The following is a 19,808-nucleotide window of genomic DNA, read 5'->3' on the forward strand; positions in this document are numbered from 1 at the left end:
ACACACACACACAAGTTAATAATGTCAGCCAAAAAGAGGTTAGTGACTTAACATGCCTTGATTTTTCTTAAATGCAGCACTCTGCAAAACAATGAGAGGGAATCTGTACAGAAGCAAAGTTATTTCTATGATAGACTCAGGAAAACAATATCAGCAAAGGGATGCAGTGTTGGATTCCATGAATCCACTTGGTGAAACCAGTTAGACACTCATTAGATTCCAGGGGTTTATCTTAGTGCAATGAAGGCAAAGGAGTCTAAGTTTTATTTTTAAAATGATTAACATGTTTAACTTTTTATTACCATAGAGTTTAATTAGAAAACAATAAAGCTGGAGACTGTCCTTCTGTCCTATTGGGCCCGAGAAGCTCTGCTCTGAGATAGCTGCCATAGAGAAGATTGGAGGACCTGGTTCCTAGATAATTCCGGAAGTGACATCCTGTGTCACCTCTCCATACCATAGAGCTGGAAGGGGTTGCTGTCAGGGGTCCAGGAACTCCTCTGCCTAGAAAGGAAACCTAGCAGTGACCAACTGGGAGGAGGACAAGAGCATGTGGCTGGATTGGAAGTGGCCACGAAGGTCACATCTTGCCTGGTGTCCTCACCTCCTGACACAGGGGTCTGAGTATCACCTGTGATCCCTGCCAGCATCCATGAGATGGCAAGAGAAAGAGTGCTTTGTGAAGGCCCTGCAGCAGAAGACAGACACAGAAGTGGAACTTCACGAAGAAGCTTGATCCCAGGGCCACTGGAGTCTGAGGACCAGTGGATGGAAAGCCATGATAATCCAGGTAAGTTGGCTTCTGTGGTCCCTCAACCAACACCAATGCATTCCCACCAGGCCAGGGAACCATCTTTTGTGACTCCAGGGTGCCTGGACTCCTGCCCCCTGACCTCCAAGAGCCCCATCCTCCCATCTTAGAAGGATAGGCTGTTGTTTTAGGTTCCTAAGTGTTCTTTCAATAAGAACATCGAAATCCTTGGAGCCCCGTTTTGTCTCATATCTTCAGCTAGCTCTTTTTGAGCGCTCCTTATGTGCCCCATATCATACTCGTATTCTAAAGGTACCATGCCTGCTTTGCGATTTTTTGTCACATGGGTGGGCCTCCAAACCCAGGGTCTGGAAGTGGTAATGAATGAGGGAAGGACTAGGAAGGGAAATCTGAGGTCACATGGTAAGATTTGGAAAAGGTGGGTTGGACTATCTATGTTTTCATTCACTTTTAAGTGTTGGCAACATGGTTTCTCTTGGTTTAGAAAGGTATTAATTGTTGAAACACTCCACTGTGGATAACATGTAGCCCAGGTTTCTTGGGTAAGACCACCTCTGGTCTACCCCCTCCCTACCTCCATTTTCTTAAGTTTCCATCATGATGAGATAAAACTCATGAGAAGGCACAGTGAGTCAAGTTGTGTGTCTGACACCTGAAGCAGACAGCATTGTCTTCCTCCTTGTTAATGAATTGGCATTTAAAAAAACAAATAAATAAAAAAATCCCAAAACACTAAAATGCCTGTATAAAATTATAGAAAATAACACCATGATCTTCCTAGCTATGAGAAACTGAACCTCATAACAATTAATTGAGACCAAACCATACAAAGATCTCTGCCTGGGAGGTGACAGAAGATTCAAAGATGCTGGTCAGACAGCTTAAACAAAACAGGAAGTCTCAGGTTCAGTGACAGACCTGGTTTCTAGGGAATATGTTACAGAAAGGCTGAACAAACAAACAAACAAACAAACAAACAAAAACCTGCTATCCCATTAAACAAACAAACAAACAAATAAAACAAAAAAGAAAAACTAAACAAAACCTTACATAAATAACTGGACTTTCAACACACCCACCAAGATACATATTGGTACACACATGCTTATGCCACACACAAACACATTCTCTCTCTCTCTCTCTCTCTCTCTCTCTCTCTCTCTCTCTCTCTCTCTCTCTGTATATATATATGTACCTGTCACTCTCTCTGTCCAAAAATCATAAGTGAGTAGAAAATTATGAGGAGATAACAATGGATGGTAGACAAACAGTTGAATGGGGACTATGGAAGGCTATGTTTAATGTGAGACACTCGACTCTGCTATCCATCCCTTGAGCACTAACACTACTTATGAGGCACATTTCTTAGACTAGGTTGAAAGTGTTAGTGAAATTTCATTCTTGAAGCCTCACATCTGCCACACCAACACTCATGCTGAGAGAAGCCTTTCTCACATCCCTGTTGATCCAGTCAGCTCCAGAATATAAGCTCTAGGAAAGAACTCTAGCAACAATGACAGAAAAAAGTCCTGACAAGTACCTGCTCAGGCTCTTTCAGTGTGAGCCAAGATCTAGGCAGAGTGATGAGAATATCTTGCAATGCAGGGAAAGGGGAGAGAAAGCATACAAGCACCCCCAACACACAAACACACAAAAGGCAATGATTTCCTCTCATATGGCAATTACACTGGGATCTAATACTTGCAAATTTTGTACTGCCTGTGATCTCACATGAACCCTCAGAAGCAAATGAGCTGAAGCTCTGACTTCATCAATCAACATTCTGTGCTACTACAATGGAGGCAAGCACATGGAACTCATTTAGCATACTGGCATGTACTTGTCTACTATGTGTTCAACCTATCTATCATAAGGAAATGCAGCTTTTAGTTGAGCATGATTGTTGACTTCCCAAATATGTAGTTTCTTGAAGGAGGATAACTGCACATAAAGTCTTGGAAATGATCACAGAAATGAACAACTGGATGAGACCTAGGAGAGAGCATGGATAAGGTACAGGATGGTTGCTTAGGCTTGACTGTGTTTAAGGTTAGACATGACTGCAACCTGCTCCTCATGATTTATGCATCCTACCTGCAGCTGCTTGGTACATAGGTCATTGGTCTTCAGGCTGTCTTCTTTACACAGCCTCTTTGATTCGTTGGAGCATTTTCTAGTGCAATCTGCTCCTCTAGCAACTGTCTGTTCTCCTTCCATAACATCCTGACTTTGTGCTGGAGATGGTTAGATTCACTCTGGAGGTGGCAGTGCCCGATGCCGAGTCACAAACAAACAAATGATTACACAAGTCAGCATCCATCTTCCTCCCACTCCTCCAAGGACCATCCCTGCCACAATGTGCCCTGGTGCCCAGTCAGCCCAGACAACTGTCTAGACTGGCAACGGAGCATCACATTGAGAGAGGTCAAATCCAGAGGACAGCCATATTTCAGAAGCCGAGGTACATCTGTAAACTGTGACACTAACAGTGACTTAAGTATCTCTCAAGAGGACCTGGAACACATGTGTGCTTATATGTTCATGTTATTTAAAAATCACCTGTAGGTAGAAGGCAGACCTTCTCTAGGAGAAGAGAAGAGACCCAACCAACATATAGTCTTTTTAGGTGTCCCATGGAAACCTTATCTATGTATCTACATTCAAATATACTTTGTTGGAAAGGACAATGATTTGAGTTGCTCACAGACTCTTCACACTTGGCCAAAATGACTTTAAGTGGTAAAAATCCTAGAGCCTTGCTTTGAAGGAGCCAGGCTTCTGGTTTAGAGGCAAACAGTATATAAATTGAGCCCCTACTTTGGTTCAAAGACAAGGATGGACAGACATATCCTTTGCCTAGTGTTTGGATCAGGACCCTGTTAGTCACTCACCAGTAGAATTGATTTTCTTTAGTCAACTCCTTGTACTTGTACAAGGTCTCACTGATGTCCTGGGGCATTCTCTTCAGGTTAGTCATCACCTGGTCATGTTGCATCTTGAGCATGAATGTCCTAATTTTGATTATGTGGGAGGGCATGGCCCAATGAACAAATAATCCCATGAACTAAGGATCCAAGGATCATGTTAATTCAAGCTGAATCGTGGCCTACCCCAACACATATATGCCACAACATTGCTCCATGTTACCAGTTCCACTTGGAGCTTATCAAACTTATTACTCTTTGCCTGGGGTCAGTAGGGGCAGGGAAGTAAAGGCAGGGATTTGACCTACTTTATTTCCCAAAAGGGGCATGAAAAATAGACTAGCTCTCCAAGAACTTTCCAGAAACCTGTGCCATAGTCCTGGATCCACCTAAAACCTGTGATGACATATCTGTTTGTAGACAAGGAATTGTCAATCCTTGCTTCTGTTGCTACATAAACTCCCAAAGGGCATAATCAGTATCTATAGGATACTACATTTCCAGTGTGCACCTAAGGTGAGCTCAGAGCTCATATGCTGTGCACCTCAAAGTGAGGCTCCCTCTGTCTTCACTATTTTTGGCTGGAAACTGTATCAAGCAAAATTCCAGGCCCCAGCATACTATACAGACACTCCAGCTCTTAAGTGAAACACACACACACACACACATTGACACCCCCCTCATAATCAAACACAATCAGAATGCCAAATGATCACACATTATCTGATAGTATAGTGAATAAAATTTGATAAAAGCAGTGATGAACTATGGCCAATCCAGTTATACTGAGAGACAGTAGGTGGGACCAAGCCCCTCCAGCTGTTGACAGGACCAGTTGAACCAAAATTACTTCCAGGTCAACTGCAAACATGATTAGCCATAAACACAGTGTACTTTGCATCTCCCCAAAACTATACCTCTATAGGATTCTTACAGTGCAGGATTAGGGCTAACACATTACAACCCTTATGCCAAGACAGTAATCCATACCACAGGCTCTGATTTATCTTTGGAGAAATCAAATTGCCTGAGTCCCATTTCACGACTATCAGAACTTGAAGTTCTGTGTCGAAAATCCATTCAGCAAAATGAATTTGGATGTGTGGACAGCCTGGTGGTGTAGCCTCCTGTGATATGAGGGAATCTGAGGTTAACAGAGAGGGCCCAAGACAGTCAGCGAAGAACTGGGCATAATGACTACCTGTTGTTCAAATCCTTGTTAGTGTAATTGGCTAGGATTCCCTGGAGTTCGTCTCTCTCATTTTTGATCTTCTGGAGAAACTTTTTGAGTGTCTCCATCCTCTTTATTCTCTGCTTCTGCTTAATGGTGGTGGAGGCTTGGGGTGATGCCTTTCCAACAGACCATGTAGGTTGACAAACACTCGTAAACTCGTAGAGATAATAGGGCAGGGAATGGAGACAACATGCTTTTCCCTTTCTTTGGGGCTCTTGTGAGATTATTCATTTCTTGTGTTTTCTTAGGTATAATTACACTCAATCTGTTGGAATTTTGCTTCTAGTATCCTCTATAGTGCGGAACTAGTGGAAAGATATTGTTGGAATTTGTTTTTGTCGCAGAATATCTTATTTTCTCCAACTATGGTCATAAAGAATTTTCTGGGTATAGTAGCCAAGGCTGGCTTTTGTGTTCTCTTAGAGTCTGAAAGACATTTGTCCAAGATCTTTTAGATATTACCATTTCTGGTGACACGTAAATGTAATTCTCATAGGTCTTTCTTTATATGTTACTTGACTTTCTTTTCTTAGAGATTGTAATATTTTCTTTCTTTATTCTGTACATTTATACTTTTGTTTAATATGTGATAGGATGATTTTCTGTATTGGTCCAAATGATTCGGTGTGTTGTAGGTTTCTTGTAAATTTAAGGCCATCTCTGTCTTTAGGTTAAGGACTTTTAAAAAGCATATTGTTGAAGATGTTTTCTGGGTCTTTGAACTGTTATCCCTCACCCACTTCTTTTTCCATTATTCTTAGTTTTGTTCTTTTTATTGTGTCCTGCATTAGCTAGATGTTTTGAGTTAGGAATTTTTTACTCTGTATATTCTTTGAGTGACTTTTTAATATCATCTATTAATATCATCTATGGTATTTCCTTTGCCGGTGATTCTCTTTTCTATGTTCTGTTCGTGAGGCTTGCATCTGTAGACCCTGATGTTTTTTGTAAGTTGTTGTTCTCCAGGGTTGCCCCATTTTTGATTTTTATACCTTTATTTTTACTTTTTCTTTATTGATTTTCTTATGTATTTCCATCCCAAATGTTATCCTCCTTCTCAGTTCCCCCTCCAAAAACCCCATCCCCTCTACTTCTAGCATTGCCTCTATGTATGAGGGTCCTCCTATACCCCCTCGTCCAAACACTCCTGCCTCAGTGCCCTAGCATTGCCCAACCCTGGATCATCATGCCTGTACAGGACCAAGGGCATTCCCTCCCATTGATGCCAGATAAGGCATTCCTCTACTACGTATCCAGCTGGAACTCTGGATATCCCCTCATGTACTATGTGCTTGGTGGTTTAGTGCATGTGAGTTTTGCGAGGCTCTGTTTGGTTGATTTTGTTGTTTTACTTATGGGGTTGCAAGCCCCTTCTGTTCCTTCAGTCCTTGTCCTCATTTCACAATCTGGGTCCCCTCGCTCGGTCTCATGTTTGGCTGCATGCATAGCATTTCAAGAGACACCAAAACCAAAAGTCACATTTATGAAGTAGCCTTGCAATAATTACATGATATGGGGGCGGGAGTATCACCAAAACATGAAGAAGTACATAAAAGATTTGCTGCAGCATTAGGAAGGTTGACAACCATTGCTATATACTGATGTACTGAGTCATCTCCTGATTACCCAAAATCCTACATAATCCTAACTTGTATCTATCATTTTTACACTGTGATTAGGGAAAAGGAACAAAAATGTTCTTCCACCTGTGGGAAAAAAGGAGAAGGGGGAAGGGAGGGAGGGAGGTAGGGAGGGAGAGAGGGAGAGAGAGAGAGAGAGAGAGAGAGAGAGAGAGGAAGAAAGAAAGAAAGAAAGAAAGAAAGAAAGAAAGAAAGAAAGAAAGAAAGAAAGAAAGGAAAAGAAAGAAAGAAAGAAAGAAAGAAAGAAAGAAAGAAAGGAAAAGAAAGAAAGAAAGAAAGAAAGAAAGAAAGAAAGAAAGAAAGAAAGAAAGAAAGAAAGAAAGAAAGAAAGAAAACAGGCTCCTGACAGCATCAGATTTCTTGACATCAGCAATAGTGACTGGGTATGGTGTCTCCAGATGGAATGGATCCCAAGTTGGGGCAGTCTCTGGATGGCCATTCCTTCAAGCTCTGCTCCTTTCTTTATCCCTGCATTTCCTTTTGAGAGAAGGAATTCTGGATTAATACTTTTGAGGTGGTTGGGTAGCCCCACCCTTCAAAGGTTGCCATGCTTATCCAATAAATATGGTCTGTATAGTTCCTACTTCCCCTTTGTTTGGTATTTAGGCTAATGTCCTCCCTGTTGGTTTCTGGGAATCTCTTGGGTCCCTGGCATCTGAGACTTTATAGTGGCTACACACAGTTCCCCCTCCCCAATGGGTACAGACCTCCTTTCAAATGACTTTCCCTCCGTAGTTCTTCCCCATCTCCTCCCATATCTGAACCAGAACCCCCTTTACCTCCTACTCTTCTCTCCCTCCCAGATCCTTCTCTCCTCCTACTTCCAAACATTCTTTGCTTCCCCCTTCTGAGTAGAACTGTAGCATTCACACACTGGTGTGATCTTCCTTCTTCTTCGGGTTCCCGTTGTCTGTAAATTGTATTGTGGGCATTCCACGCAGTTTTTGACCAATTTCCATTTATCAATAACTACATACCATGTGTATCCTTTTGTGACTAGGATACCACACTCAGGATGATATTTCAACTTCCAAACATTGGCCTTTGAATTTCATGAAGTAATGTTTTTAAAAGCTGAGTAGTATTTCTGTACAATGTACCATATTTTCTGTATCCATTCTTCTGTGAGGGACATCTGTGTTGTTTTCAGCGTCTGGTCATTATAAATAAGGCTGCTATGAACATAGTGGTGCATATGTCCTTTTAATATATTGGAGAATCTTTTGGGTATATGTACCATGGTGGTATACCTGTATTTGAGGTAGAACCATTTCCAACTTTCTCAGGAATTGCCAGATTGATCTCCAAAGTGGTTTTTCCAACTTGCAGTCCCCGCAGGAATGGAGCAATGTCCTTCTTTCTTCACATTCTCGCCAGAATCACCTTTCAGCTGACTTTTGTTCTTGGCCCTTCTGGGTGCTGTGAAGTGGAAACTTAGGGTCATTTTGATTTGCATTTCCCTGATGACTAGAGATGTTGAACATTTCTTAAGTACATCTCCTCCATTCAAGATTCCTCAGTTGAGAATTTTCTGTTTAGCTCTGTACCCCATTCTTTAATAGGGTTATTAGGATCTCTGGAGTGTAACTTCTTGAGTTCTTTTTATATTTTGGATATTAGCCCTCTATCAGATGTAGGGTTGGTACAGAAGTTTTCCCTATATGTGTGTGCAATTTTGTCCTTTTGACAGCTTCCTTTGACTTACAAAGCTTTTCAATTTTATGGGGTCCCATTTGACACTGTTTTGGTCCTACAGCATGAGTCATTGGTGTCCTGTACAGGAACATTTCCCCTGTGACAATGTGTTTGAGGTTCTTTACTGCTCTCTCTTGTATTAGATTCAATGTATCTTGTTTTATGTGGAGGTCCTTGAGTGACTTGGACTAGAGCTTTGTACAAGGAGATAAGAATACATCAATTTGCATTCTTCTATATGCAGACTGCCAGTTGAACAAGCACCAATTGTTGAAAATGCTGTCTTTTATCCACTGGATGGTTTTGGCTCCTTTGACAAAGACCAAGTGACCATATGAGTGTAGGTTCATTTCTAGGTCTTTAATTCTATTCTGTCGGTCTACTTGTCTCTCTATACCAGAAACATGACATTTTTATCACTATTGCCCTGTGGTATATTTTGAGATCAGAGATGGTGATTTCCCGAGCCATTCTTTTATTGTTAGGAATAGTTTTTGCCATACTGGGATTTATGTTATTTCAGATAAATTTGAGCATTTCTTTTTCTATCTTGTGAAGGAATGAGTTGGAATTGTGATGGGGATTGCATTGAATCCGTAGATTGCTTTTGGCAAGATGGACCTTTTTTACTATATTAATCCTGCTCATCAATGACCATGGGAGATTTTTCTATCTTCTACGGTCTTCTTTGATTTCTTTGTGCAGAGACTTAATGTTCTTGTCATTCAGATCTTTCCCTTGCTTTGTTCGAGTCACACCAAGATATTGTTTGTGACTATTGTGAAGTATGTAGTTTTAAAAAAATCTCTTCCTCAGTATAATTATCCTTTGAGTAGAGGAAAGTTCCTGGATTGTTTGAGTTAATTTTGTATCCATTGACTTTGCTGAAGTGGTTTATCAGCTGTAGGAGTTCTTTCCTGGATTTTTTTGAGCTCACTTATGTGTAATATCCCATACTCCTCAAATTGTAGTGTCTTGAATTCCTCCCTTCAAATTTGTATCACTTTGATCGGCATTTTTGCCTGATTGCTCTGGCTAAAATGTCAAAGACTATGTTGAATACATAGGGGAAGAGGGGGAAGTCTTTCCTTGTCTCTGTACTCTGCACAGAGTTCACAGCAAATTTCAATGCGGATTATGAAAGTAGAAAATGTTCACTTTGGTTTATTACATTCACCTTGTTTTGGCAGATAATCCATGCAGGAAGGCTGAGAAAGGGCTAAGAAAGTAAGTTGATCTCAGAGAAACAGGAGGACTGTGGGTGCTCTAGTGTAGTGTGGTGTGGTGTGGTGCAGTGTGTTGTGGTGAAGTGTAGTGTATTCTCCTGCAGTGTTTGCTGCTTGGTATGCATGAGGCCCTGGGCTCCCTCTTTAGTTTAGCCCACTTAGAGAAGCTGAAATTAGAATAACAGTTGCCAGATCTTAAGACAGAAGTTGGGAGGGTGATGGGACACAGGGAGTTGCAATCTCGGCTACCAAGGGATTATCACTTCTATAGAAATTTGGTGGGTTACAATGGGCCAAATATCTCCAAGTAACTGCAAAAGAGTAATAAATATGTTCTCAACACACAGAAAATACTGAGATAGATGCCTGAATTGATACCTGTGCCAGATACCATCTTCTTCAGCAATGTGTTCTTACCATTATCTTCCAGAAAGGAAGGAAGAGCAATGGCATCAGTCTTTAATGATTGGGGAGAGTGTATGAGACTCAATGATGACCAACCCCAAACAAGATAACCCAAACTTGTCCCTGGGCTTTTCATTGGGTAGTATATTGTTCTGAATTCCACAGGCCTATGTTTAGGAGTCTGGGGACAGGGACCCACAAAATCCTGGACATCCAGACAGTGCTGGGGTGCAGAGAGTTCACAGCAGGTTTGACCCTGCTGGCCTGCAAGGATAACAGGGCAAGGGGTTCTCAGAATCTTAGACATGCAGTCACTGCTAGAAGTCTCAGAGAAGCTGAGCATGGAGGAGGCCAGCAGACTGAGAACTAGCCCTGAAATCAGGGAATGGGGAATTCTGGATTAGCTCAGAGGTGACTAGCCCAGGAGTATTGAGGGGCCTTCTGTTGGAGACTTAGATGGCAAGGCTCTGTAGGCAAAGGCTTTTTCTCCATGTAACCACAGTTGGTTTGATGAGAGAAACAGTCTTTGGTTGTAAACTGTTTATTGCTTTTCATGGAAATGAAAGCATAACATGTCTTAAGGTTAGACTAGAAGTTAAGTAACTTCTGAGGAAGGAATGTCCAGGAAGGGAAGCTTATTGACTAAACCCTACCATCTTCTATTACCTCATTAGCAGGGAGAACCCTATTCTCTTCTAAATAACCACAGGCCATGTTCCTATATAAAGATTTTGGTCCCATGAAAGAGGCCTGGTAGGAAGCAGGTGACACTTTTGCCATCTACTGTGGGTCTGGGACTTCCAACCCACTCGACTTTACCAAATTCTGGATATGGTAGTCTACTGTCCCAGGTCTTAGTCTGAGATTTATTGATATGAGGAAACACCAGGACATATGTTTAGTATGCGGGTCTCAGTGCCTACCCTCCACACTGACACACTGTTTCTAACAAGGCCACAACTCCTAACAGTACCACTCCCATATTCAAGCCACCACACTCCTCTGCAATCTCCCAAGACATTTACCTCACTCTGTCCTACTGTTTTCCTTTTTCTCCTTCACAAATTATGTGTTCTATTATTTTCTTGAAATATCCTCCTATAACCCAACACTAGTGCATTACCTTCTATGGATACTGCAGTTTAAATGCACATCTCTAGACATTCGATGTTGCCATCCACATAAGACACATCATGTGGTTTTTTTCTCTTTGGGTGTGGGTTATATCACTCAGAAAGATTATTCATGTCTCCATCCTAATGGATCTCTCTACTTATCCCTGTAAATTTCATTTATATTGTCACAGTTCATTACCATTGTGTATATGCACCATATATTCATTATCCTTTCATCAGTTATATTACATCTGGGTTGTTTTGATTTCCTGACTATTGTGAATATAGCAGCAAGGAACATGAGCACACCAAGGTCTCTGTCTTAGGATAATGCCTTTGGCTATATGCTCTGAAATAGTGTCTGAGTCTGTGTTCTCTTGCTAGAAAGAGACATCAGGACCATGATAGGTCCTTTTAACGAGAGCATTTAAATGGGGGCCTGCTTACCATTTCAGAACTTTAGTACATTTTTGTCTTGACAGAATCATGCAGAGGCAGACATGGTGTTGGAGAAGTAGCTGAGAGTTCTGGATCTGGATCTGCAGGAAGCAGGGATACTGGCCCTGAGCTGGGCTTTTGAAACTTTAATGCCCACCCCCACAACAAGGCCACAGCTCCAAATACCATCAAAGAGTGCTATACCCTGTTGATCAAGTATTCAAATCTATGAGCCTATAAGGGTTCTTCTTATTCAAACCACCACAAATAGCTAGTAATAGCTAGCTGATGATATCTGAGCCTAGAAAGCAATGGGTCATGCATTCCAATAAAAGAGTATAGGAATGAATCTCTCCCAGTATTGGGTACAATAGGCCCAAAGTAATGAGGAGGCCCATCCACCTTTCCCTGAGATCTACTGAGAGTTTTGTAGAGTTTCCCTTAGGGAACTCTTCTTTACTTGCATGAGACCAGAACTCTGGGGTCTGCATGCACCATGAATTTTTCCATCTATTCATAAATAATTCAGTGTTTATTGACAGCTTTTGGCTATGAATGCTCTACTATAGTTTGACACAATTCAAAGGGCATGGTATAATTGTTGGTCAAGTACCTTGAAGAGCTTTTCAGCTACTCTTTTAGAAGTTTCAGACTAGTGGATAAACCCATAGAAGGTTTCATTAAAAACAAGCATGGACTCTTATCCTCCTCCAGCAGGACACATATCAGTGAAGTCAGTTTCCCACAATTGACCATAGTTTGGCCCCTCATATGTTCCCACTTCTGGCAGAAATATCTGTCTTTACACATATTTTACTATAAAGCTGACATGTTCCTTAAAGGAACTGAGCCTGGCTGTTAAGTCCAGTTATACCATACCGTGTTATGAGCAACTTAGAAAGTAGTGTGGATATAAGTCAGGTAGTCTGGTGAAGGTTTGTTTCCAGAAACCTGCCCATATTTCCTGGCAGAGTGATTCTTCCCTCTGGTGTCCACCACCAACCATTGGTTTCAGCTACACTTTGGATATATTTACATCCCCTATTTCCCCTGTTTATATTATAGAGTCTCAGGCAGCAGTGGGTCACAGTATGTGACCAGAATGTCAGTAGAATCCACTGTTGTTTGTTTGTTTGTTTGTTTGTTTGTTTGTTTGTTTCGAGACAGGGTTTCTCTATATCGCCTGGCTGTCCTGGAACTCACTCTGTAGACCAGGCTGGCCTCAAACTTAGAAATCTCCCAGCCTCTGCCTTCCAATTGCTGAGATTAAAGGGCTGTGCCACCATGCCCGGCTTCTACTGTTCTTCAGGACAATTTTTGGCCAGCCAACTCAGTGCCCTGATTACTTGTGTCCTCAAGGGAGTAATTATCTGCTGAAGACACTGTGTATCTTCTTCCAGGTTTAATGAAGATGTTCCATTTGTGTAGAACATTCCCTCAGAATCTTTCATGGGATAAGCAGGTGTTCATTAGCTCTAGTCAGTTCTGTATCTTCATGTTTCTTTTGTCATGCAATTATTAATGAGCTTCTGTAGGTCATCATCTGTCAAGATGGTAACAGAAATGAAGACAAACCAGACTCCAGGATGGTCCAAGAGTAGGCCCTTCACCCATGCATTGAACAGCCAGTGTTGTGGGGTTTCTTTGAGAAGAAACTTAACTGCATGGGGTGATGTAAGTATAAGATGTTGACCCAGAAGTAACTTCTCTGCTTTTCTCAGTAGAATAATGGTAGCCACCACAGCTCTTAGACAAGAGGACCAGCCTGAGGATAAAGGATTCAATATCTGGACAGGTTGCAATTATTTTGTGATTCTATGAACCTGAATTATGTAGTTCCACACTTCTTGCCAATTGAATCATTTCTGCATTCCTTGCATGGTACCTAGTAGATCCTCATGAATGATCATTGTGATGTGTTCTTAGATTCCATTTTTTGAGAATTTTATTGAGCATTTTTACATCAATATTTGTTATGGTTTGTCTATGCTTAATCCATTGAGTAGCACTAAAAGACGCTGTGGCCCTGTTGGAGTAGATGTGTCACTGTTGGTGTGGGCAAGACCCTGAGTAACCCTTACTTTACTACCTGGAAGTTAGTGTTCGATTAGCAGCCTTCAGATGAAGATGTAGGACTCTCAGATTCTCCTGTACCATTCCCTCCTGGAGGCCACCATGTTCCCACCTTGATATTTTGGGATTGAACCTCTGAATCTGTAAGCCATCCCCCTTAAAATGGAAGGGGAAGCTGCAGAGGAGCTTCAAATACCTCTTGGTTCAACTAGGCATGAAGTTTGTTCAAATGAGTCGGAGTGTTTTTCACAGTCATATCTACTATCTCAGCTCTGGAGAACCACCTGTCTGTGAGGGTTAGAAGCTCCTGTGGGTATCTGGTGATGCAGAGTTAGAAACAGCTCTACTAAGTACTCAGCCTGATACACAGAGACATAAGAGGAGACACAGCTCATACACAGGACGTAAGGGAAAGGCAAACTATCCAGAATCTGAATACCCAAGGCTGTTTCTTCAGATTAGACAAGACAACAGAACCCAGTAAGAGCCAATGGGGAGAAGGTGGCCAGGTGCTCCTGGCGGTCATGAACTCTTTTGAGATTTCCCACCAAATTTTAATGTGGATTATGAAAATAGAAAATGTTCACTTTGTTTTATTACATTTACCCTGTTAGGGTTGATAATCCATGCAGAGAGGCTGAGAAAGAGCTAAGATTTCCACCATTCTTGAAAGCCACTACTCTTCTTTAGGCCCCCAGAAGGTGGAGATTAACAATGATTTGAGCAAACAGCATCCTTGAAACATTCAGGGATCTGCTTCGGATGGCAGATCTTGGAAGCAGCAGAGTCAACCAGGAATCAGGAGTTTCTTAAGTATACCTGTCTGTTTCCATGGCTTGTTTCCCTATGAGATAGAACAAATTTCAGGGCCAGCTCTGTGTATACAGGAAATTCCACGAGGTAATTTTGATTTGTTTGTCAGAAATCACAGTAACTGTGTAGGCAGCGTGACAGTTATGTGATAAATTGAACTGAGTGTGTCATCAAGCCTGGTACATGGTCTGGATCTGTTGTTAATCTTTGTGTGATTCACTCAGCTTTCTAAACAGTCTCATGTGTCCTGGTTGCTTGTGGTCTTTGAAACAGGGAAGCCTAGCATACACATTGCCTGAAAAGCCCTGCATTTCCAGCCAAAGTCATCATCATCAAGGAAATGCAAATCTAAAGTACTCTGAGATCTTCCAGCCCTCAGAATGGCTAAGGTCAAAAAACAAATGGACAGCTCATGCTGATGAAATAGTGTGGCAAGGAGAACACAGTTGCTGGTGGCAGTGCAAATTTGTACTACCACATTGGAAATCAACTTGATGGTTTCTCTGAAAATTGGAAATATATCTACCTCAGGACCCAGTTGAACCATTCCTGGGCATATATGTAAATGATGCTCCACCATACTACAAGGAAACTTGCACACCTCTCTTCATAGCAGTACCTGGATTGAAGGTGTGACGATCTCTAGGAAGAATTAGAAACCTAGGACAATGGAAACCCCCAGGAATCTTTTAGGTTGGCTGTAGCTAAGATTCTTAGAAATGGGGGATGTGGAGTCTGAACTGGCCATCTCCTGTAACCAGGCAAAACTTCCAATGGAGAGACTGATATAACAACCCAGCCACAAAAGTTTAGACCCACAATTTTTCCTGTTTTTAAGATTTTCAAGATAAAAGATGAAGTAGAATTTGTGTAAAGGACCAAATAATGAGTAGCCCAGTTGAGACCCATGCCATGAGAGGGAACCCCCACCCCCACACAATTAACGATATTCTTCTACACTTGCAGACAGGGGTCTAGCATAACTATCATTAGAGAGCGACTGCACCCACCATCTCTGGAAACAGATAAAGAGGCTTGGGGAATTTTGTGGAAGAGGCAGAGGAAGGGTTGAAGTAGCCACTGTGGTCAAGAACACCACAAGATAACCTACAGATTCAACTAATCTGATCCCATAGTAACTCATAGAGACTGAACTGTGAACCAGAGAATATGTAAGGGATGGAACTAGGCCCTCTCCACATATGTAACAGTTTCATAGCTGGGTCTTCATGTGTCTACTTCCCTTTTTAAGAATCATATGGTTTTGTTCATTTCCATCACCTGTTTGGATGAGTTTTCCTGTCTTTCTTTAAGGACTTCTACCTGTTTGGTTGTGTTTTCCTGTTTTTCTTTAAGGACTTGTAACTCTTTAGCAGTGTTCTCCTGTATTTCTTTAAGTGAGTTATTAAAGTCCTTCTTGATGTCCTCTACCATTATCATGTGATATGCTTTTAAATCTGGGCATTTCTTTTCGGGTGTGTTGGAGTGCCCAGGACTGGCTGAGGAGGAAATGCTGGGTACTGATGATGGTGAGTGGTCTTGGTTTCTGTTAGTAAGATTTTTACACTTGCCTTTCGCCATCTGGTAATCTCTGTAGTTAGTTGTTATTGTTGTCTGTGGTTAGAGCTTGTTCTTCTGATGATTCTGTTAGCCTCTATCAGCAGACCTGGGAGACTAGCTCTCTTCTGAGTTTCAGTGGTTAGAGCACTATCTGCAGGCAAGCTTTCCACTTGCAGGGAAGGTCCATAGATATCTGGGATCAGAACCTGCCTCCTGGCAGAAGATGAAGGCCTGGAACAGGGCCTGTCCTAGAAGCTGTTAGCTTCTGTAGTTTATACTCTCACCTGCCCAGAGGAGTCTCAGTGAGATTCGCGAACCAAGATGGCTCTCCTGCATGCTCCCCAAAGCCCTCCCGGGCGGGATGGACACCTTTCCTCTGTCAGGGAAGGTGCCCGGATGTCTGAAGCCTGAAACGGGCTCTGCTTCAGAAGCTCTGTGGCTTCTGCCTGTTCCAGAAGCAGTTAGCTTCTGTAGTCCACACTCTCACCTGGGCAGACTAGTCTCATCGGGATCCGGGAACCAAGATAGTTCCCCCTGGTGCTCCAGCCAAGACATCCCGAGTGGGGCAGACACCTCTCCTCTGGCAGGGAAGGTGCCGGATCTCTACCGAAACTTTAAGTGAGCTGAAAACTATGAGGAGACAACAATGGTGGAGGAATAGTTGAATGGAGACTGTAAAAATCTGATGTATCATGTGAGACAGAGGACTTTGTTTTCCATTACTTGGGTACTAAAAATTCTTAGTGAACACTCTTCTTAGATAGGTTGAGAGAGTTAGTTAAATTTCATCCTTGAAGCCTCACATCTCTCACACCAACACTCAGCCAGAGAGAAGCCCATCTCACATCCCTGTTGATCCAATCAGCTCCAAAATATAACCTCTAGGAAAGAGCTCTAGCAACACTGACAGAAAACAGGACTTATAAGTCATTACTTGGTTCTTTCAGTGTGATCCAAATCTAGGCAGGGTGATGAGTCCATCTTACAATACAGGGAAAGAGGAAAGAAAACATACAAGCTGCACCGCCCCCCTCCCCCCCAAAAAAGGCAATGACAACCACTCATTTGGCAATTCCACTGGGATCTAATACTTGCAAATTTTGTCCTGCCTGTGATCTCACATGACCCCTAAGAAGCAAGTGAGCTAAAAAAGCTCTGACTTCATTAATCAATATTTTATGCTAGTACAATGGAGGCAACCACATAGAACACATTTAGCATACTGGAATGTACTTGTGTAATGTGTGTTCAACCTATCTATCATAAGGAAATGCAGCTTTTAGTTGAGTAGGATGGCTTATATCCCAAACATGTAGTTTTTTTGAGAGGATAACTCCACAGAAATTCTTGGAAATGATCACAGAATTGAAGAACTGGATGGACATAGGAGAGAGCCTGGATAAGGTACAGGATGGTTGTGGAGGCTTGACTGTGTTTTAGGTTAGGCATTACTGCAACCTGCCCCTGATGGTTCAAGCATCCTACCTGCTGCTTCTTGGTAGATAGGTCATTGATCTTCCGGCTGCCTTCTTTACACAGCCTCTTTGGTTTTTTGGGAGCATTTTTCCAATCCAGTCTGGTTCCCTAGCAGCAGTCTGTTCTCCTTTCACAAAATCCTGACTTTGTGATGGAGATGGTCAGATTCACTCAGGAGGTGGCTGGGCCTGATGCTGACTCACAAACAAATTATAATGAATCAAATCAACATCCATCTTCCTCCCACTCCTCCAAGGTCCATCCACCTCACAATGGGCCATAGTTGCAAGACAGCCCCAGACAACTGTCCAGATTGGCCATGGAGCATCACATAGATGGAGGTCAAATTCAGAGGACAGCCATATTTCAGAAGTCAAGGCACTTCTGAAAACCCTGACACCAATAGGGACTTACATATCTGTCAAAAGAGGACCTGGGTCCATTGTGGGCTTGTATGTCCCTGGTATTTAAATATTAAATATCACCTGTAGGTAGAGGGAATACATTCTCTAGGAGAGAAGAGACCCAATCAACACAGAGTTTTTCTGTGTGTCTCATGGAAACCTCTTCTATGTATCTACTTTCAGAGCTCAAGTGGCTCAAGGTTGATTGATATTTCCATCATGGTGTTAATCTCTTCTGTCTCAAAGATACTGTGTTGGAAAGGACAATGACTCCTTCGACACTTAGTCTAAATTACTTTAAGAGGTAAAAGTCTTAGGGATTTGCATTTAGGAGACAGACTTTCTGTTTCAATGCATACAGTATAAAACCTTAGCTCTCACTTTGTTTCAAAAACTAGGACAGGCAGTCACATTCTGTGCCTAAGCTTGGGTCATGACCTTGTTAGTCACTCACTAGTAGAGTTGATTTTCTTTAGTCAGCTCCTTACATTTGTATAAGGCCTCACTGATGTCCTGGGACACTCTACTCAGGTCAGTCATCACCTGATCATGTTGCATCTTGATTATGAAAGTCTCAAAGTTGATCCTGTGGGAGGGAGTGGCCCAAGGAACAAATAATCCCATGAACTAAGGATACAAGGATCATGTCAATTCAAGCTGAATTGTGGACTATCACAACCCATATATGCCATGACCTATCTCCTTGTTACTGGTTCCACTTGGAGCTTATTAAAATTACTACTCTTCTCATGGGGTCAGTAGAGCCAGGGAAGTAAAGGCAGGGAGCTAACCTGATTTATATCCCCGAAGGGACTTGAAACAATAGACTATGTCTACAAGAACTTTCCAGGAATCTGTGCCACAGGCCTGGATCCACTTTAAACTTGTGATGGCACATCTGTTTGTAGGCAAGGAATTGTCAATCCTTGCTTCTATCGCTATATAAATTCCCAAAGGACATAACGAGTATCTACAGGGAAAAGACTTTAGAACATACACCAGGAGTTTTCAGTGTGCACCTAAGGTGAGCACAGAGGTCATGGGCTGAGCTGCTCAAAGTGAGGTTCTATGGATTCATCAGTATTATTGCCTGGAAATTGTGTCATGCAAAATCTCAGGCCCCATCATACTACACAGACTCTCCAGATCTTAAATGGAACATACACACACATAGACACACAGAAACACAGACACACAGACACACACACACACACAGCACACAAATAATCAAACATAATCAAAATGACAAATAAACACACTGACATGGAATTATTTGATAGTATAATGGATGCAATTTGAGAAAAGCAGTGATGAACTGATGCCAATTCAGTCATACTGAGAGGCAGTATGTGGAACCAGGTCCCTCCAGCTGTTGAAAGAACCAATTGGACCCAAATTACCTCCAGGTCCATTGCAAACATGATTGGCCATAAACAAATAGTACTTTGCATCTCCCACAAACCTACACCTGTAGAGGATTCTTTCAAGGCAGGATTAGGGCTCACAAACTGCTATCCTTATCTGCAGACTGTCATTCATACCACAGGCTCTGATTTCCTTTTGGAGGAATCAAACGTTCCTGTGACCCCATCTCACTCCTATCTGAACTTGAAGTTCTGTGTCAAAAATCCAATCAGCAAAATGAGTTTGGATATGCAGACAACCTGGAGTCATAGCTACCTGTGGTATGAGGAAATCTGGGCTTAACAGAGATGGCCCAAGATAGTCAGCAAAGAACTGAGCATAATGACTACCTGTCATTTAAATCCTTGTTAGTGTAATTGGCCAGGGTTCCCTGGAATTAATCTCTCTCTTTTTTGATCTTCTTGAGATCCCTTTTGAGATTCTCCATCCTCTTCATTCTCTGCTCCTACTTATTGGTGGTGGAGGGTTGGGGTGATGTCTTTCCAACAGACCAGGTAGGTTGATAAACACTAATAAATTTGTATAGATAATAGTGCAGGGAAAGTGAAACCATGCTTAGTCCCACACAGAAGTCTGAGCAATTGTAAAATCTAGAGATACACAGAATC

At 42.0% G+C, this 19,808-nt stretch overlaps 1 pseudogene; it reads left to right on the plus strand.

Annotated features, from left to right (window-relative positions):
* Nucleotides 1–452: 452 nt before the first annotated feature.
* Gm9597 overlaps nt 453–19,808 on the plus strand; it is a 78,249-nt pseudogene continuing 58,893 nt past the window's right edge.

The sequence above is a fragment of the Mus musculus genome, chromosome 14, assembly GCF_000001635.26.
Source record: "Mus musculus strain C57BL/6J chromosome 14, GRCm38.p6 C57BL/6J".
NCBI lineage: Eukaryota > Metazoa > Chordata > Mammalia > Rodentia > Muridae > Mus > Mus musculus.